Here is a 22,315-nt window from a genome sequence, read left to right as displayed (position 1 = left end):
CATATGTATCAAACGATTTTGTATTCGCAAACGCTGCGATTCGCAGAAAAACAGCGTTTGCGAATACAAAATCGCAAAACGCGATGAATCAGCCATTTTCGCATCGCATTATTAAGAAATCGCTAATTTTGCGATTCCTTAATTTTGCGTAAGCATTTAAGGAATCGCAATTTGCGATTCCTTAAATGCTATGTAACAAGCACCCAAGTTGTGCGATTTCTCCTTAAGAAATCGCAAATTACAACCAACTTCAATTTGGTGGTAATTTGCGATTTCTTTGAAAAATGCACTTTTTGGCATTTTTCAAAGTGCAATGTGGCGCACATACGTGCACACATGCTCATTTCAGGGGTGCATCAGGGTGTCCTTATGACACCCTTGCACCCTTGAAATTATTCTTAATTTGCGATTCTCTAATTGCGAATCGCAAATTGAGAATTACTTCCCATTCATTCCTATGGGCCTCCTGGCCCATAGGAATGAATGGGAAGGTATTCCTTAATTGCGATTTTCGCAATTTGCTAATCGCAATTAAGGAATAACAAGAAATCGCAAAATATTTGCGAATTTTTAAATACATCCCGTTTTGCGATTCTCATACAGCGATTCTCAAAAAATCGCTATTTGAGAATCGCAATAACAGATTTTGATACATATGCCCCCAGGTCACAACTAGTAATTTACAAAACAAGGTACACTGCCACCAATGTACTTGCTAAACCCAAGACAAGGAGAGACAGTAGTTATGTGGCAAATCCAGGACAGGCCAAGGACCTCAATCATGGCAAGAGTCAGGTCTAGGCATTTGCACACACACTAGATCAGAGTGAGATTGGGGTAAAGTTAAAAACTCAGGACTGTACACCATGCAGGTGGCATTCCTAGCCCAACAAATGCCATAAAGTTTCCTTCATTTTTTTTATTTTTTTATATTAAACAGCTTCAAAACATAAGGCTGTAGTATGGAAGACAAGTGTTTAAAATCGATTCAGAGAGACACAGAAATGAGGAGTGAATTGAATCAAAGAGTAACAAGGGGAAAGGGGGACGAGGAATGCAAGTGAAATAAAAAAGGAGATGAAGAGAATCTGTACAGTAGAAGAGCCATGAGAGAGAGAAAGGCATGGCATAGATGAAGTGAAACTATTAAATATAAATATTTTGAAAATTAATATGTTTATATCTAGTTGTCTGTAGCTTAGATAACTAGATAACCTGCAGTCAGGTTTCGGGCAGCACCACAGATACAAACTGAGTCAGTGCAATGATTCAACAAATATACACTCAAAATACAGTTAAAGATATGAAAATGATCAAGTAATCTATACATATGTCTTTCGTATGAAGGATTATGCATCTCTTTGGATGGTAGTGACTGTCTTGCAGGTTCCATCAATATACATCTGCTGAGGATGCTGATATGTGCATCTCCCAACGATAAGGTGATCCACCTCCTCCATTGATACTTCACATTACTAATGCCAGATACACCATGGAGTATAACCAAAAGGGTTATAGTGTGTAACTACTTTTGTAACTTAAACCTTTCGCTGAGAGGCCTTTTCCCTGTAGAATGCTATGCCATGTTTTGGCTATTTGGGGTAGTTTGCGCTTAGGCCTCTGTAGCTTTTTTCCACATAAGGTATTCACACTAAATGTGGATCTTTTTTCCCAACATCCTCGGGATTCAACAGGAAATAGTGAAAATATAGACAGATTTGGGGGTTTCGGGGAAAAATTGGAAAAAGTGTTCCATAAAAAGCTTGTTTTTTTCCCAATAATTGCTTCAACAAATGGATTGAAGTGCTCAAATAACCATTTGCCCTGCTTTCAGGAACATGCAGAGCTGAATCAATAAAACATTTTACTACAGTTTTGGCATTTTTCAAAGAGGTAGCCAATTTTTCTTAATTTTTGTGCTTTCAACCTACTTCCATTTTGTGGTACAAAACAGGGTGAAACCCATGAGTGAACCATGAAAGCTATAAATTGCTGAAAGGTACAACAACAGTCTAAATTCAGCAAGGGGTAATTTGTGTAGATCCCTTAGGGTGTTCATAAAGAAACTAACTGTTGAAATTAAAAAAAATGAAAATGAGTAGGAAAAAATGGGCATTTGTGACAACATTTTCAGCTGTAACTTCTTGTCATGATGGCCAATTTTCAAAAGCAAAATCCCATTACATCTGCTAGACTCTTCTAGTTGCAGTGGAATATAGAGTTTGTAGGTTCTGCAAGAACCTGAGGTGCCCAGAGCTAACAACTGAACTGAACCTTACAATGGTTTTTCTTTGTGTACCGGGTATAGAGCAATTCATATGGTAAACCATAAAGGGGCAGATTATGATATTAGTTGGAAAGCCTCTGGCCACTAGTCGAAAATATCCGGCCGCAGTTAGAGGCTTTCCAACCTACACCGTCGGTTTGCAGTCAGACAGCCCGATTACGATGTCAGCGGTCGGAACGTAAACCGACTGGTCATTTCGACTCAGTTCTGACCGGCTCTCGGAGTCTTCCAGTCATTCGGAACCACACCATAATTCCCTATGGACGGCGTTTCTGCTGTCCGGATTCCGATGTCCGTTTCTACAGCCTTTCTGTGCTGGCCATTCCGACATGGAAAAGCTGTTGGAAAGCCACTTTTTGAGGGCCCTAGCAGGGCGCCCTTGCCTCTGCGGTATACGGTTGGCGGTCGAGGGTGTACCTAGGGTACCCCACTGTAAAACCCTGCACTGTGTGGCAGGCACCATGGGGTACCTGGCACAGGTTGCAGGGTTTTACACACACCTTTTTCTCTATAGGAGCATGTATTATGGCTGGTTTATGGCCGTGACACAAGCTCCCATAGAGAAAAGTGAGTATACGACCAAACAATGTTCAGTCACATCGTAATCAGGCGGTCGAAACCGCCGACGGGAGGTCGTCGGTCCCGAGTCCGAGATGGTGTCAGTTGGAGACAGCTCCGACTGACATTGTAATAAGCCCCAAAGAGTGGAAAATGCGTACCAAAGAAACCTATTTATTTCTGAAATAGATAAGAAAATCCAGTCTTGTGTAAAAGGCCATTCAGAAGTTATGGAACAGCTGCTCTCAGTCCTGCTAGCTGTCACCCCCCAGTGAGGAGGTGACCAGTGGTCACAGCATGAGCAGCCCAACCTTGCAGAGGTTTAGCCTGTCCCTAGGTCATTAGCAAGGATGCATTGGGGCAGCATCAACGGAACTGTCCCAATGAGTCTGGGTGGTATTACTCCACTTGGAGAGTGCTGCAGTATTTCCACTTGTCTCTGGTGCTGGTAGTGTCCCAATCTCAAACTACTGGATTCGTAGTGGCCGCAAATGTTCCCCTACCTTTCGTGGCCAGCAGAGCCACCACTTGCAGCAGCAATAGGTCAAACCCGGGAGTCTCCGCTTAACGTTACCCCAGAGAATTACTGGCCTAATTTTTAAAGGGTTAATGATGTTATGATATCAGATGGGGTGTTGTTTCAGATCTTGGGGGAGTAGGCTAAGAAGGCATAGTATCTTGTGTTTTCTTTGTATACAGTGTTTAGGCTCCATTCCGGTGATGTTGCAGCTCCTTGTCTGGCGTTGACATCCAGATATTGTTATCTAGATAAAGAGGTGTGTTGGTTAGGGTCTGATAAAATGAAGCAGCTGATCTTAAAAATTATCTGGGCTTGTAAGGGGAGCCAGTGTTGATCCTTTAGCCCAACAAATGGCAGGTTGGTCATAGGACATAAGTTGGCTAGGTTGGTTGGATCTAGTGTAGGTTTTTTCATCAGGGAGAGGATCTGTCCAGTCTTGAGACAGTTTGAAAAGATGTCCTTGTTAGAAATGGGGGTCTCGAGTCGGCAGAGGTGTGCACCTTTGCCCAAACATGGACCCTTGGTTCTAATAAGAGTAAGGGGGATACACACTCTAGATAACCCCTGCTCACCCCCTTGATAGCTTGGCACGAGCAGACAAGCTTATCACAAAGGTAATGTGAAAAGTATTTGTAGACAAAGTGATACAGTGATAACACCACAAATGGACACCACACCAGTTTAGAAAAATAAAGTATCTTTATTGCAACTCAGAAAGACCAAAACGACAAAATTACGGCATACATGTAGTAAAATAGCACTTCATAGCAGTTATTTCCAAAATAAAACTTGTAGAAAACAAATAGCTCCCCCTGGAACTACTACGACATCGTGACAGCATTAAATCCAAAGTACTGCACCGACAGCTGGGTGCGCGGCATCGGAGAAACACAAACCCCCAAACAACAGCACCTTGGAAACAAAGTCTGTGATGATTCACAGCATCATGGAGGTGATGCGTCGATGCAGAGCTCAAGGTCGACTCCCTGGCTGCCAAGGGAGAGGCGAGGCATCATGTCTGCGAGGAGGCTATGTGGCGAATCCAGGACAGGGAAAGTCGGTTGCATTGGTGGTGAGGTGATGCAAAGTCGTTGAGTTCGTAGAGTCACCCTCTGCGGTTATCGGCGCCACGATAACAGTATGCAGGCGCTGGCGATGATGGTGTTGCTGTGAGCTCTGGCTTCAGGAGTACAGATAACTGCAGGCATCGAAGGGCATCAGAGCTGCGGTGCAGGCAGGGCGGTGCATTGTGCCCTGCATGAGCGGTCCCCCTGGCCTCGGTGAAGGTCGCGGCATCACAAAGGCGTCGCTGACGGGGTTGGAGATTGCTTTTCTTGCTTCTCTTAGGTTTCTTCCAGCTCCCAACAGCAGGAACAACCTCCAGAGGCCCAAAACTGGAACAGGTACCTCCTGGCAGGTCAGAACTCTCAGCAATAGAGTACAGGGGAGCTAGGGTGAAGTCTGTGTGTCCTGAGACTTCAGAACAGGAGCCAAGCACACACAAGCCGTTGGAGATTCTTCTTCATCAAGCAGATTTCTCAGTGAAGTTACAGTCTTTGTTCTTTCCTTGGAAGAAGCATCAACTGCAGGCCAACCCCGCTCAGCACACAGCAAAGGGGCAGTATTCCTCCTCACAGCTCTCCAGCTCTTCTCCTTGGCAAAGGTTCCTCTTGAGTCTAGAAGGTATCTAAAATTCTGGCGTTTAAGCTCCCCTACTTATACCCCATTTTGTCTTTGTTCTTCTTTGTGCAAGGGTCTCTGAGCCCAGTCCAAACCAGTACTCTCCTCGCTGGTGCAGTATGACCACAGGAGGTGGAGACAACATTGTGCAAGGGAGACAGGCTCTAATCAGGTGCAAGGAAAACTCCTCCCACTACTCTAAATGCAGCCAAGGTTTATTCAGCTCAGCTCTGAGTCATCCAGGAAGGGCCAGGCAGGCCACAACGCCCCCAGTGGCTGTCTACAGTGAATGCACATCCCCAGCCCCTGTCACTCGGAAACCAGACAGTCAATCCACAAACAGGCAGAGGCACACAGAATGGTTAAAAAAGAAAATGCCTACTTTTTAAAAGTACTGAACTGGGGTGGTGAAGTGAGCTAAAGAACGATGATGGATTCAACCCAGATCGGTGACTGGGGGTGAGTGTCTGAAAAGTTTCAGCGCTCTGTCCATCACCTCCTTGTGTTTACTTTTTAAAAGTGGCATTCCAAAAAAGGGCCATCTGTTCTTGGATGGAAAGACCAATGGGAACTCAATATTATTCTTGATCCTAATGGTATAGAACAAGTTCTTGTTTTAGATGAAGGTGAATGCTTAGGCAAGACTTTACGTGATAATTTTCCTGATGTTTTTTCTGGAACTTTGGGCAGATTGGAAGGTTTTGAGCATCACATCCACCTCAAACCTGATGCATCTCCAAAAGTCCAAAAACTTAGGAATATTCCTTTTTCTGTTAGGGATGAAGTTGAGAAGGAACTAAATAGGTTAGCCAATGATGGTTATCATCGAACCTATAGAGTCTTCTCAATGGATTTCTCCGTTGGTCGCCACGAGGAAGGCCAACGGAAAGCTTAGGTTATTCATTGGCTTGCGCCATCTCAATGGTAACATTCTGATAGACCAGTTCCCACTTGAAAAAATCAATGAAATGCCCACTAAAAGCAAAGGCATGGAAGTTTTTTCTACTATTGACCTGTCTCAAGCTTACCACCAAATTCCTCTTTCAGATGATTGTAAAAATCTTACTGCTTTCATTTCTCACATTGGCTGTTTTCAATACACCAGAATGCCATTTGGCTTGGCTTCTGCAGCTGCTTTATTCCAGCGTATAATGCACAAGATTTTTGGTAATTTGGATTATGTTTTCATTTTCCAAGATGACATTCTTCTAATGGGGAAGAACAGTAGCGATCACCAAAACAAACTATTTCATGTGCTTTCCCTTTTAAATAAATTTGGATTAACAGTAGAATTCTCTAAGTGCAAGTTTGCTGCTAATAGTGTGAGTTACCTTGGTCATGAAACTAGTGCTGTCGGCATTCATCCTAAAACCAAATTAGTCTCTGCAATTACTGATGCCCCCAGTCCAAAAAACAAGGATGAGGTTAAATCCGTTTTAGGACTTCTGGAGTTTTTTTCTAAATTTGTTAAAAGAAATTCTAGCAGAACCTTTCACATTAGGCAACTTCTCAAATCCAAGTCTGAATTTGTGTGATCTGGTTCGTGTCAGGAGGAATTTTCTGACATTAAAAACGCAATTTCCTCTGCTCCCGCTCTTCAGGGTTTTGACCCTTGTGGGAAAAATTGTATTACTATTGATGCCAGTGGTACTGGAATTGGTACTGTTTTGTCACAGGTTGACAAAAATGGTTTTGAGTCCATTGTTGCATATGCCTCTAGGTCTTTGTCTCCTGCTGAGTGCAAATATGCTGTGATTAAACGTTAGGCACTTGCTTGTGCTTGGGCCTTGGAGCATTTTCGTACATTTGCTTGGGGCAATGAAGTCATTATTAAGTGTGATCATAAACCTTTAGTTAAGATCTTATCTAATGTTGGTATGATTAATGTTACTCCCAGGTTAGCACGGATTTCCATGCGGCTGTTGGACTTTCTCTACAAAATTGTAATCCTACCTGGTAAAAAGAATGCTGTTGCTGATTTTCTTTCTCGGTTGCTTGGTTATGGCACCACGGGGTTGATTCTTTTCAAAAAGAGGAATGGATGGAAGCTATGGCCAAGGACGAGTGTTTAAGGAAAGTTTTGGAGTTTTTATGCATTGGTTGGCCTTACAAAATGGATGTTAAAGACTTGAAGGCTTTCTGGGAAGTCAGAGATGAGTTACCCTCTTGGATGGTAACCGTATGAGGGGTGATAAATTAGTCCCCCCGTTTAGTCTCAGAGGTATAATGTTATCTTTGTTCCATGATGGACACTTAAGAATTTTTAAGACAAAGTGCATTGTTAAAAGCAGGTATTGGTGGCCTGGTCTAGATATTGAGGTGGAGAGATCTGTGAGAGATTGCGGTTTGTGTTTATCTGCGGACAAAACCCTTAAAACTTTAAGAACTCCCATGAGTGATCTTGTGTGCCCTGAATCTCCCTGGGAGCATATTGCTGTGGACATCATGAGCCCTGATGGCAGTTTTGGAAAGTATGTCATTTCTATGATGGATGTGTTTTCGAAGTGGCCTGTAGTCAAAGTGATCAAATAATTGGACAATGATACCGTGATAAACTTTTTTGATGATGTGTACCTTAGAGAGTGGACTTCCGCTCTCATGAATAGTGATAATGGGGTACAGTTTACTTCCGATGTTATGACACAGTATTTATCTAAATGTGGAATTCAACATAAAACCACCTCTTTGTACAATCCAACTGGAAATGGTTTGGTAGAAAGGTACAATAGAGTTTTGAAAGGGGCCATTGAGTTGGCCTTTAAGAACAATATTCCTTGGGAAACGCAATAGTTCAAAACACTTTGGTCTTACAGAGTTTCTGTTGTTGACTCTACAAAATTCTCTCCTTTCGAACTCATGAGGGGTAGGAAGCCCAAAGCCAAGTGGTTTCCTGGTTGGATTAAAGGTTGCGGGGAGGTGAGTTGGTCTTCTGCTGATGTCAAGAATAATTTGAGTCTTAAACATGACAAGTACAAAGAACTCTATGACTGAAAGCATAATACTCAAAAAGTTAAATTGTCTGTTGGTCAGTGGGTCAGAATCTAGAAACCTGGATTTGTTCCAAAAAATGAAAGCAAGTTTTTTGAGCCTCAACATATTGCTCAATTAAGGAAAAACGCTGTCATTTTGGATAATGGGAAATGTTGAAACCTCAAAAGAGTTGCATTATGTAAACAACCCTACTGTGATGCTCCTATTGCTTTTGACTCTGTTGTTAACAAATCGTCTGTTTTTTCTGATTTTTCACAGGATTTATCTGCCAAAGGTGGTGAAGACGTTGTTTCGCATGATGTTTCACAAATGGAAGATACCAACTCTTCCAGCACCCTTGGAAAAAGGGTAATCAAACGTCCTGTTATCCTAAAAGATTATATTTGTAACTGATGCTTTGTTTTGTTTGTAAAGGAGATGTGTAGTGTTTGTTTCTTTCCTTTCTCTTCCCTCGTGTGGACTCTCACGAGAACCCTCACGAGGGAAGCTTAGAATCTGCATTATGTTATGAATGGGCATGGTTTGAATATTTGTACTTGCCGCAGTCAGTTGCCAGTTGTTCTTGCTCTTGAAGGCTGCTCGCTATCATGTCTGGTCGAAGTGATTAATAAAACTTCATCTTTTAACCCAGAGTGTCAGCTTCGTCACTACAGATGTGTTATTAAATTCTGAGTTCAGAAGGGTGTGGTCTGACCAAGCACCGAAACGGTGGCTTGATCCTGAAGCTACGGAGCGGCCGTGCCCGAATGGCTGCCTGACTGGGTAGCATGGATGAAATTTGCACAGTCAATGGCATGCCGCGGGTCGCTGACACCAAGCGGCATTGGAGGCCCAAGTGAGAGCTGAAGGCGGCGTTTGCCATCGGTGGGGAGCCCCGCGAAAGTGGCAGCCTGATAGGGCCTCTGGAGCCCCCGCGACAACAGGGGTTGTGGGCGCGGGGCTGCGGCCTCACACAATTGAGACCGAGGAATCTGGGCCTAAGCGAGGTGCCGGAGAAGCTGCTCTGTCCTGAATCCCCCACTCAGTAACATAGGGGTGAGTCATCAGTGTGGCCCTTGGGCTACGGCAGAGTGCAGGCAGTCGTCTACCGGCAGCACGCGTATAGGAGACGCCAACATTGATCTCCGGTCCCTGCGCATTGGAGAGTCTGGTGGGATGGCCTCATAGCAGCCCATGCAGAATGCTCCTGACACCATGATGTTGCGCTGCACTATGAGTCCCCATTAAGGTACTGGCTTAAGCACCTCCTTCTATCGCTGTCACCGAGGTAAAGCAACCGGCACCACGAACGCGTCGCTATAGGATAGCTGTGGGTACTGGTCCAGTTTTTTGATGGCGTGCTCCAGGTGAGGGGGACCTATTATGGTAGTTTAATATCTACTTCCTGCTGCACAGCCCAATAGCGGAGATGCGCTGTCCGCATTATGTATTCAGAAATACCTATTACAGCCTTCCCAAATGTGATTCATTACGTACCAACCCCTAATTTTTACTAGCTGCCTGTGCTGCACGACCATTGTTAAGTCCCTCCTGCCTTATAATGGGTCGGGGTGACCCAAAGCAGTGGCAGCTGCCATTTGAGATAACCAAAGCTCCCAGATGAGATAGTGGGGATGCCGTGGTGCGTGATGACCCCCTAGGCCCCACTGACCCTTCAGATGCTGAACAACCCCCGATGGTGGGAGCAGCGCCATAATGTTGGAAATGCGTGCTGGTTTTTCACCCATTGAGGCGCAGTTTGACAACCTGCCAGCTTGCCTCGACACCATGCATTGACACGTAGAACAACATGAGACCCGCATTGAATCCGCTGAAAATGAATTTTCGACACAGAAGATGCGCAATCAGCAATGGCCACATTTGAGTGCCTCATCAAGACGACGGTGGCTAAGGCAGAGGATCAGGAGGCAAGATCGCGCTGCAACAACTTGTGAATTGCCGTGGTGGCTGATTCCACCAACACAGGCCCCATGGAGGCGTATGTGGTGCGCCTGCTCACGGACCTCTTTGGAAGAGACACCTTTTCTGGGACATTTGCAATCGAGCAGGCACATCGGTTGCTCGCCCCCTAATTGGCCCCCAGGTTGCCCCCGCACCTGATAATAGCGCTTCTTCACAATTATCGTGAATGGGACGTGGCACTGCGAAAGTCCAGAGAGATCGAAGATCTTCGCTATCAAGGGATGTCATTGTCACTCTATCCCGACTTTACACTTGTGGTGCAAGAAGCTCGGCACAAATTTTAAAACATTAAGCATGCTCTGAAGGGAGCCAATACCCATTGTGCCATGCTGTACCCAGTGAGTCTCTGTATTCTTATTGACGGATCTACTCATGTTTTTGACACCCTAGCAGATGCACCTAATATTTGGAAACAGCACAAATCAAATGTAAATTCTCACTTTGGGAAATGACTCTTTATCTCCCCGCTTGGGACTAATGCATAGGTGACAGGCAGGTGAACTACAATCTGAGACTAGTGTCCCCTATTAATTCTTCACTCCTTGGGAAGTATACTACATTGATGGACTGGCACATCCTTTATCAGTGCAACTCAGTTTTCTATCTTCCTCAATTGCAGTTACGTATAATTTGTGCAATGTTTATGGTATTCTACGTGGCCTGCTCCTTGCATTGCCTCCCCCCAGGAGATCTCCTACATTGCTAAAAGTGGGGTATGGGATTACCCATAAGGGAAGGCAGGTCTTGGCCCACCTTGCCCAGCACAAAACACATGTAGCTCTACTGAAGGAAACTCACTATGCACTACTCTCTGACAATCGCTTTTCAGCAAATTGGGGTACCAACACATTTTTTGCCAGGTACAGCACATACTCCCCTGGTGTATGCATTTGGATATACAAAACACTGCCGTTTACAACCCATAGGGTAATTACTTACCCTGAGGGAAGGTATATTTTAGTGGCAAGTAGCCTGAGGTCGAAGCAACTACTCATAATTAATATGCACAACCCTAATGTGGATGCGCCTGGCTTTTTCACTAGCCTATCTACTCACATTTCTGGTATTTTCTTCAGCTCTAGTATATTGGGAGGGTGACTTTAATCTGACTTTACGGCCTTCTTCTTACACTACAGGAACTGGCCATATCACTAAGCCACACTCCACGGAAAAGCTCAGACAACTGCTGAGGAACCATCTGCTGTCTGATTTCTGGAGGTATCAGCATCCAATTGATGCAGGGTTCTCCTTCTATTCTGCACCACACAGCACATGGTCCCATATAGACCACTGATATTTTACCTACCCTCCTGATAAGTGCACAGGCGACAGACTATCTACCCCGCATGCTGTCTGACCACTCACCAGTGACATTAACACTAACTTTGCCCAGCTTGCCCGTCCATACAGGCAATAGCGATTCCCAGCAGATGCCTTGCTTGATGCGTTGTTCAAGAGCGAGGTTCAACAGGCGATTGTAGAATATTTCCAGATTAACACAGGTTCAGTGTCCCAACACACTACTTTATGGGAAGCATTCAAAGTGTACATTCAAAGCAGGCGGGAAATCTGTACGTCGGGACCTTGATATCACTGAGACAGTGCTGCGGAATCTTGATGCTGGGGCACCCTTGGACAGCTTGCTGTCTCTACTACATCAGCGCGTGAACCTCCTGGAGGAATTCCAGGAACTTGCTACTCGCGAGACTGCCTACCTGGAGAAATACATATGAGCCTGGGTGTATGGGGAGGGGTAGAGACTGGGAAGGAAATTAGCTAGACTGCGTGGCACCCAGCAGCAAGCCTCATACATCACCCAACTGCGGTTAGGTGATGGGACCCAAGTCACTCAAAGCAAAGACACTCACCACTTTCCTGTCCCATTACACCCGTCTCTATATGACATGCTCCCCACCCGTCGACAGTACCCTCTCTGATTACTTAGCGGAAGTGACTATGGTAAGGATTAAAGGGAACCATCAGCAATTTTTAGCCTCACCTCTCAGCGCCGAGGAAATATCTCAAGCTATAGATGACCTCAATGGGTCCCGCGCCTCCGGTACGGACGGACCCACAGGCATATTCTACAAGACTTATAAAGCTGTACTAGTCCCTCACTCTCTACACTTCTACAATGAAGCTCTGGACGTGGGAGCGCTTCCCCCCACTATGCGCAAAGCTATAGTAAATTTGCTACTTAAACCTGGCAAGTCACCTGATTGAAATGTGTTAGACCTGGCATCCTTGGTGTGGTTTTCCCTGACTTTTTTGCCTCTACCTCCTGTGTTTCATGCTGGGTTTTGTTTTTGCTGGCTTAGATGCTTTGGGCACTTTGCCACTGCTGATCAGTGTCAAAGTGCAAGTACTCCCTGTATAAATTGATATTGTGGTTGGTTCTCCCTGATTGGCATATTTGTTTTACCAGTAGGTCCCTAGTAAAGTGCACAACCTGTGCCAGGGCTGGTAAATCAAATGCTACTAGTGGGCATGCAGCAAAACACACAAGATGATGGACGGAATGTTGCACATTGGCAAAACATTCACCCCCAGTCACAGATCTGAGTTTAATCCATCGTTATTTTGTTCACCATGCCACCCCAGTTCAGACATAGCCAAATGCAAATCAGTCTTGACCCTGTGCCTCATGGGAACAGTCCAGCCCGAGCTGCCAAGCCATGTCTTCCCTGGACCGGAATCAAGCATCCTAGGACCGGTTTCGGGGTTTCACCCCTCCTCAGCCAGGATAGCTTGACTCGAGTGGCGTAGTGAGCACGGGACCCACGTCTGGGCATACCCTTCCCACATAGGGCGAACAGCAAAACACACAAGATGATGGACGGAATGTTGCACATTGGCAAAACATTCACCCCCAGTCACAGATCTGGGTTTAATCCATCGTTATTTTGTTCACCACGCCACCCCAGTTCAGACATAGCCATATGCAAATCAGTCTTGACCCTGTGCCTCATGGGAACAGTCCAGCCCGAACTGCCAAGCCATGTCTTCCCTGGACCAGAATCAAGCATCCTAGGACCGGTTTCGGGGTTTCACCCCTCCTCAGCCAGGATAGCTTGACTCCAGTGGCGTAGTGAGCACAGGACCCACGCCTGGGCATACCCTTTCCACATAGGGCGAACAGCAAAACACACAAGATGATGGACAGAATGTTGCACATTGGCAAAACATTCACCCCCAGTCACAGATCTGGGTTTAATCCATCGTTATTTTGTTCACCACGCCACCCCAGTTCAGACATAGCCATATGCAAATCAGTCTTGACCCTGTGCCTCATGGGAACAGTCACACCCGAACTGCCAGCCATGTCTTCCTTGGACCGTAATCAAGCATCCTAGGACCGGTTTCGGGGTTTCACCCCTCCTCAGCCAGGATAGCTTGACTCCAGTGGCGTAGTGAGCACGGGACCCAGGTCTGGGCATACCCTTCCCACATAGGGCGAACAGCAAAACACACAAGATGATGGACAGAATGTGGCACATTGGCAAAACATTCACCCCCAGTCACAGATCTGTGTTTAGCCCATCGTTATTTTGTTCCCCACGCCACCCCAGTTCAGACATAGCCATATGCAAATCAGTCTTGACCCTGTGCCTCATGGGAACAGTCCAGCCCGAACTGCCAGCCATGTCTTCCTTGGACCGGAATCAAGCATCCTAGGACCGGTTTCGGGGTTTCACCCCTCCTCAGCCAGGATAGCTTGACTCCAGTGGCGTAGTGAGCAGGGGAACCACATCTGGGCATACCCTTCCCACATAGGGCGAACAGCAAAACACACAAGATGATGGACAGAATGTTGCACATTGGCAAAACATTCACCCCCAGTCATAGATCTGGGTTTAATCCATCATTATTTTGTTCACCACGCCACCCCAGTTCAGACATAGCCATATGCAAATCTGTCTTGACCCTGTGCCTCATGGGAATAATCCAGCCTGAACTGCCAAGCCATGTCTTCCCTGGACCGGAATCAAGCATTCTAGGACCGGTTTCGGGGTTTCACCCCTCCTCAGCAAGGATAGCTTGACTCCAGTGGCGTAGTGAGCACGGGACCCACGTCTGGGCATACCCTTCCCACATAGGGCGAACAGCAAAACACACAAGATGATGGACGGAATGTTGCACATTGGCAAAACATTCACCACCAGTCACAGATCTGGGTTTAGTCCATCGTTATTTTGTTCACCACGCCTCCCCAGTTCAGACATAGCCATATGCAAATCAGTCTTGACCCTGTGCCTCATGGGAACAGTCCAGCCTGAACTGCCAAGCCATGTCTTCCCTGGACCAGAATCAAGCATCCTAGGACCGGTTTCGGGGTTTCACCCCTCCTCAGCCAGGATAGCTTGACTCCAGTGGCGTAGTGAGCACAGGACCCACGTCTGGGCATACCCTTTCCACATAGGGCAAACAGCAAAACACACAAGATGATGGACAGAATGTTGCACATTGGCAAAACATTCATCCTCAGTCACAGATCTGGGTTTAATCCATCGTCATTTTGTTCACCACGCCACCCCAGTTCAGACATAGCCATATGCAAATCAGTCTTGACCCTGTGCCTCATGGGAATAGTCCAGCCCGAACTGCCAAGCCATGTCTTCCCTGGACCGGAATCAAGCATGCTAGGACCGGTTTCGGGGTTTAACCCCTCCTCAGCTAGGATAGTTTGACTCCAGTGGCGTAGTGAGCATGGGACCCACATCTGGGCATACCCTTCCCACATAGGGCGAACAGTAAAACACACAAGATGATGGACAGAATGTTGCACATTGGCAAAACAATCACCCCCAGTCACAGATCTGGGTTTAATCAATCGTTATTTTGTTCACCACGCCACCCCAGTTCAGACATAGCCATATGCAAAACAGTCTTGACCCTGTGCCTCATGGGAACAGTCCAGCCCGAACTGCCAGCCATGTCTTACTTGGACCGGAATCAAGCATCCTAGGACCGGTTTCGGGGTTTCACCCCTCCTCAGCCAGGATAGCTTGACTCCAGTGGCGTAGTGAGCACGGGAACCACACCTGGGCATACCCTTCCCACATAGGGCGAACAGCAAAACACACAAGATGATGGACGGAATGTTGCACATTGGCAAAACATTCATCCCTCAGTAACAGATCTGGGTTTAATCCATCGTTATTTTGTTCACCACGCCACCCCAGTTCAGACATAGCCATATGCAAATCAGTCTTGGCCCTGTGCCTCATGGAAATAGTCCAGCCCGAACTGCCAAACCATGTCTTCCCTGGACCGGAATCAAGCATGCTAGGACCGGTTTCGGGGTTTCACCCCTCCTCAGCCAGGATAGTTTGACTCCAGTGGCGTAGTGAGCACGGGACCCACGTCTGGGCATACCCTTCCCACATAGGGCGAACAGCAAAACACACAAGATGATGGACAGAATGTTGCACATTGGCAAAACATTCACCCCCAGTCACAGATCTGGGTTTAATCCATCGGTATTTTGTTCACCACGCCACCCCAGTTCAGTCATAGCCATATGCAAATCAGTCTTGACCCTGTGCCTCATGGGAACAGTCCAGCCCGAACTGCCAGCCATGTCTTCCTTGGACCGGAATCAAGCATCCTAGGACCGGTTTCGGGGTTTCACCCCTCCTCAGCCAGGATAGCTTGACTCCAGTGGCGTAGTGAGCATGGGAACCACATCTGGGCATACCCTTCCCACATAGGGCGAACAGCAAAACACACAAGATGATGGACGGAATGTTGCACATTGGCAAAACATTCACCCCCAGTCACAGATCTGGGTTTAATCCATCGTTATTTTGTTCACCACGCCATCCCAGTTCAGACATAGCCATATGCAAATCAGTCTTGACCCTGTGCCTCATGGGAATAGTCCAGCCTGAACTGCCAAGCCATGTCTTCCCTGGACAGGAATCAAGCATTCTAGGACCGGTTTCGGGGTTTCACCCCTCCTCAGCAAGGATAGGTTGACTCCAGTGGCGTAGTGAGCACGGGACCCACGTCTGGGCATACCCTTCCCACATAGGGCGAACAGCAAAACACACAAGATGATGGACGGAATGTTGCACATTGGCAAAACATTCATCCCCCAGTCACAGATCTGGGTTTAATCTATCGTTATTTTGTTCACCATGCCACCCCAGTTCAGACATAGCCATATGCAAATCAGTCTTGACCCTGTGCCTCATGGGAATAGTCCAGCCCGAACTGCCAAGCCATGTCTTCCCTGGACCGGAATCAAGCATGCTAGGACCGGTTTCGGGGTTTCACCCCTCCGTAGCCAGGATAGTTTGACTCCAGTGGCGTAGTGAGCACGGGACCCAGGTCTGGGCATACCCTTACCACATAGGGCAAACAGCAAAACACACAAGATGATGGACAGAATGTGGCACATTGGCAAAACATTCACCCCCAGTTACAGATCTGGGTTTAGTCCATCGTTATTTTGTTCCCCACGCCACCCCAGTTCAGACATAGCCATATGCAAATCAGTCTTGACCCTGTGCCTCATGGGAACAGTCCAGCCCGAACTGCCAGCCATGTCTTCCTTGGACCGGAATCAAGCATCCTAGGACCGGTTTCGGGGTTTCACCCCTCCTCAGCCAGGATAGCTTGACTCCAGTGGCGTAGTGAGCAGGGGAACCACATCTGGGCATACCCTTCCCACAGAGGGCGAACAGCAAAACACACAAGATGATGGACGTAATGTTGCACATTGGCAAAACATTCACCCCCAGTCACAGATCTGAGTTTAATCCATCATTATTTTGTTCACCACGCCACCCCAGTTCAGACATAGCCATATGCAAATCAGTCCTGACCCTGTGCCTCATGGGAATAATACAGCCTGAACTGCAAAGCCATGTCTTCCCTGGACCGGAATCAAGCATTCTAGGACCGGTTTCGGGGTTTCACCCCTCCTCAGCAAGGATAGCTTGACTCCAGTGGCGTAGTGAGCACGGGACCAACGTCTGGGCATACCCTTCCCACATAGGGCGAACAGCAAAACACACAAGATGATGGACGGAATGTTGCACATTGGCAAAACATTCACCACCAGTCACAGATCTGGGTTTAGTCCATCGTTATTTTGTTCACCACGCCTCCCCAGTTCAGACATAGCCATATGCAAATCAGTCTTGACCCTGTGCCTCATGGGAACAGTCCAGCCTGAACTGCCAAGCCATGTCTTCCCTGGACCAGAATCAAGCATCCTAGGACCGGTTTCGGGGTTTCACCCCTCCTCAGCCATGATAGCTTGACTCCAGTGGCGTAGTGAGCACAGGACCCACGTCTGGGCATACCCTTTCCACATAGGGCAAACAGCAAAACACACAAGATGATGGACAGAATGTTGCACATTGGCAAAACATTCATCCCCAGTCACAGATCTGGGTTTAATCCATCGTCATTTTGTTCACCACGCCACCCCAGTTCAGACATAGCCATATGCAAATCAGTCTTGACCCTGTGCCTCATGGGAATAGTCCAGCCCGAACTGCCAGCCATGTCTTACTTGGACCGGAATCAAGCATCCTAGGACCGGTTTCGGGGTTTCGCCCCTCCTCAGCCAGGATAGCTTGACTCCAGTGGCGTAGTGAGCACGGGAACCACACCTGGGCATACCCTTCCCACATAGGGCGAACAGCAAAACACACAAGATGATGGACGGAATGTTGCACATTGGCAAAACATTCATCCCTCAGTCACAGATCTGGGTTTAATCCATTGTATTTTGTTCACCACGCCACCCCAGTTCAGACATAGCCATATGCAAATCAGTCTTGACCCTGTGCCTCATGGGAATAGTCCAGCCCGAACTGCCAAGCCATGTCTTCCCTGGACCGAAATCAAGCATGCTAGGACCGGTTTCGGGGTTTCACCCCTCCTCAGCCAGGATAGTTTGACTCCAGTGGCGTAGTGAGCACGGGACCCACGTCTGGGCATACCCTTCCCACATAGGGCGAACAGCAAAACACACAAGATGATGGACAGAATGTTGCACATTGGCAAAACATTCACCCCCAGTCACAGATCTGGGTTTAATCCATCGTTATTTTGTTCACCACGCCACCCCAGTTCAGTCATAGCCATATGCAAATCAGTCTTGACCCTGTGCCCATGGGAACAGTCCAGCCCGAACTGCCAGCCATGTCTTCCTTGGACCGGAATCAAGCATCCTAGGACCGGTTTCAGGGTTTCACCCCTCCTCAGCCAGGATAGCTTGACTCCAGTGGCGTAGTGAGCATGGGAACCACATCTGGGCATACCCTTCCCACATAGGGCGAACAGCAAAACACACAAGATGATGGACGGAATGTTGCACATTGGCAAAACATTCACCCCCAGTCACAGATCTGGGTTTAATCCATCGGTATTTTGTTCACCACGCCATCCCAGTTCAGACATAACCATATGCAAATCAGTCTTGACCCTGTGCCTCATGGGAATAGTCCAGCCTGAACTGCCAAGCCATGTCTTCCCTGGACCCGAATCAAGCATTCTAGGACCGGTTTCGGGGTTTCACCCCTCCTCAGCAAGGATAGCTTGACTCTAGTGGCGTAGTGAGCACGGGACCCACGTCTGGGCATACCCTTCCCACATAGGGCGAACAGCAAAACACACAAGATGATGGACAGAATGTTGCACATTGGCAAAACATTCACCCCCTAGTGGGCATGCAGCACTCATTGTGCGACCCACATGAGTAGCCCTGAAAAGTTGTCTCAGGCCTGCCACCGCAGGGCCTGCGCGCATTTTGTTAACTGCCATTTTGACATGGCCAGTGTACCCACTTGCCAGGTCTTATCCTTCCCTTTTCTTACACAATAGGACACGCCTGTGGTATGCCCAACGTACCCTCCTGGGCAAGGTGCAGTGTATGTAAAAGGTAGGACATGTACTGGTGTGTGTACCATGTCCTGATAGTGAAATACTGCCAATTTTGTTTTTCACTATTGAAAGGCTATCTTGCCCGTAGGACAGAATGGGGAATACTCTGTAACATTTTCACAAGCATATCTTCCCATAGGAGTGAGTTAGAAAATTGGAGTCTGATAGACTCTGATCTCAGAATTTTGTAAGGATGTTTTTAAATTCTGTGTTTGTAGGTGGCTATTTTCTTGTTCAACCTTTCTGTGTGCCTCTGCCTGGTTGTGGATTGACTGTCTGGCTTTGGAGTGACATGGACTGGAGTGGCTCCAGAAGTCTGGGTGAGTCAGCCTGGGCTCTATAGGTCAATCCGCATTTGGAGTGGTGGGAGGAGTAGTACCTATCCCTGACTAGGGCTGTGCCTGACTTCCACAAAAGACTGGCTCCACCTCCTGCGGTGCATCTGAAAACCCCCACCCACACTGACAAAGGAAGAAGTGTGCACTGACAGTGTACACCCAGCACTGATTTGGACTGTGTTAGAAATGGGATTTCTGATTGGCTAAGGCTTGCGCCAAAGTCACCACTCTAGTCAAGGTAAGGGAGTTACACACCGAAGATAGCCCCTGCTCACCCCCTTGGTAGCTTGGCACGAGCAGTCAGGCTTATCCCAGAGGCAATGTGTAAAGCGTTTGCGCAACACACAGAGCAGCAACACACTAGGCACACCACAAAAGAAACTCCACACAAAGTTATATAAAAAAAAGCCTTTGTATTGTCCAAAACACATTAGATCCTAATCACACAATGTGCACTGGGCCAACTGGCACTAGGCCATATTTACAGAGCATTATATACACATGGCAGGGCGGATCGGGCCACTGTCAGAACATTTTAGCAAGCACTCGTAACAAGTAGTAAATAATGCACAACCAGTAACAACTGGTCTAAAAATGATCTCAGACAACACAACCAGTCACTACTGGTAAAATACTGTGCGCAGCATTAAACCACCTTAGCAACATAAACACATGATACATAAATCCCATTAGATCAGTCATAATCAGCAGCACAAACACAGTATGCAATAAATCACATTATGGAAAAATCATGGTGCATAACACACTGAAATGACCCCCAGGCCAACTGGCCTACCTATGGGGCTCAAATGCCCTATGTCCTAAGTGTCAGGGCATAACTGCAACTACAACGAAGCAAAGTGTGCCAGGCACTGGGGCCGGGGAGTGCGTCCCACTCCTTTCTTCTTCAAAGCAAAATGCCCCCAGAGGAAAAAAATGGCACTAGCACTAATCTATAAATAAGTGACCCCTGGTGCAGCTGCCCGCAACGGTGGTGCAGCTGTGAGGCCAAATTAAAGAGGCCAAATGAGCATGGGCACCTCAGGGCCCCAGGGACCATCCACGGGGCTCCAGGCACCGAAAATGTGCCTCGGGGGAGCCCTATTCACAGGAACTCTGTCCACCAAGAAGGCCTACTCGGTGCAGCTGCCCGCAACGGCGGTGCAGCTGGGACAAGGAGCACAAGCACAATGCCCAATGGGAGCCCCACTCACCGGGCCTCTCCTTGGACTCTTCCGTTCTCCTTCTGGCATGCAGGACTCCGGTCTACCCTCAATGTGGCGCAGGCTCCCTTCCATCACTTGTCTTCCTCTCACTAGGGCAGGCTTGGCGTCTCCGTCTCCGCTCAGGGTTCCCACCAGCACACGGGGGCCCGCCTCCTTCCACAGCACATCCGGCATCCTCTTCCCTGTCAGCTGGCCACGCCCCCAACCAGGCACAGCCGCCTGGCTTCCGGGTCGGGCCACGGCAGTGATTTCTTGACAGTGAAATGCAGGGTGGGCTCCCGCCTCAACTAAAGACAATTGCCGGGTGGGCTCCCGCCGTCCCAAATAAGCACACAAGTGGGGTGGGCACCTGCTACAAAAGCGGCAATGCGGGGTGGGCACCCACTTTTCAAATACGCTCTGTTTGGCAAAAATGCAGGGGAATTCCCACATCAGGATTCCCTCTAAATAGCTTGCATCTCCATGCTGCAAAGCTCCAGCGCACTCTAGCAGCCAAAGTTCAGCGCTCACGAGGCGCTAAGAGCCAAGAGGCTCAAAAGGGCACGTTGGGCACCAAAGGTGTGCCAAGCGACAGGAGCAGTCCTCTCCTCTTGCCCCCAAAGTCCCAGGGCAAAGGCTGGGCCCAGGCAGGCCAGCTCACAGGGCCCTCCAGCAGGGAGGCAGTCCCTCATGGCGGTTCCTCCTGGGGCCCAGCAGCAACAAGTCGCCTGGAAGCACAAAAAGCACAAGCTTTTCAAGGATTCACCGCTCCTATATTTATATCACATATTGGCTTTGTGTGCCCTGGCACAGGGATTGGGGGAACAACCTAAACTGGTTCTGGGGGGTTTAGGAGCACTTTGATGACAAGGCTCCTCTTCCCCTTTGTCAGGAGGGGGCTTGTCATCAGACACACCGCAGGGGGGCGGAGCCAGCATTCACATAGGCAGGCACAGCCCTATTCAGGGTCAGGGGACTACTCCTTCCACTACTCTAAATGCAGATGCCCTATTCAGCCTAGCACTGACTCACCTTGCCCCTCCTGGAGCCACACACACCTCACCAGCCCCTGTCACTCAAAAGCCAGACATGCAATCCACATCAGGCAGGCAGGCAGGCACATAGCACACAGAAATGCCAACTTCTAAAAGTTGCATATCTAATATAGTTATAATAAATCTGCGCACACCATTGCGTAGCATTTATTATCACTATTCCAAATATACCAAACTTGACCACGCTGCTCCTCTCATATCAGGAATTACCACTGAAACACTTCTCAGGGAATCCCCAATGTATTCCTATGGGAGGACAGCCTCACAGTACTGAGAAACCAAAATAGCTGTTTGTCACAAACAGGATATGTCACACACTTAAGGTACATGTCCGACCTTTTACCTTCAATACACTCTGCCCATAGGGCTAGCTAGAGCCTCCCTTAGGGCTGACTGACATACAGTAAAAGGGGGGGTCAAAGACATGGCACGAACTTTAAGGTGCCACATCACAGCGGTAGTAACACTGCACGCCAAGGCCCTGCAATGGCAGAGGCCTGGGATAGATTTGAAAGGCTACTTTGGTGGGTGGCGCTATCAGCGCTGCAAGCCCACCAGTAGCAATTAATTTACCAGTCCTAGTTACATGAGATACCACTTTACAAGTGACTGACAGGTAAATTAAATAGGCCAAACAGGTGTAGACCAATCTCACCACAGAGAGCACACACACTTTACACTGAACAGCAGTGCTAAAGTGCCCAGAGTCCTAAAACCACCACCACCATGTCAGAAAACAAAAGGCTAGGAGAAAGGCAAAAAGTTTAGGGATGACCCTGCAAAAAGGGCTAAGTCCAACAGACTGGGTTCAGGACCCC

Source organism: Triturus cristatus, chromosome 2_1 (genome assembly GCF_964204655.1).
Source record: "Triturus cristatus chromosome 2_1, aTriCri1.1, whole genome shotgun sequence".
Lineage (NCBI taxonomy): Eukaryota > Metazoa > Chordata > Amphibia > Caudata > Salamandridae > Triturus > Triturus cristatus.
Note: the sequence above shows the minus strand (reverse complement) of the source record.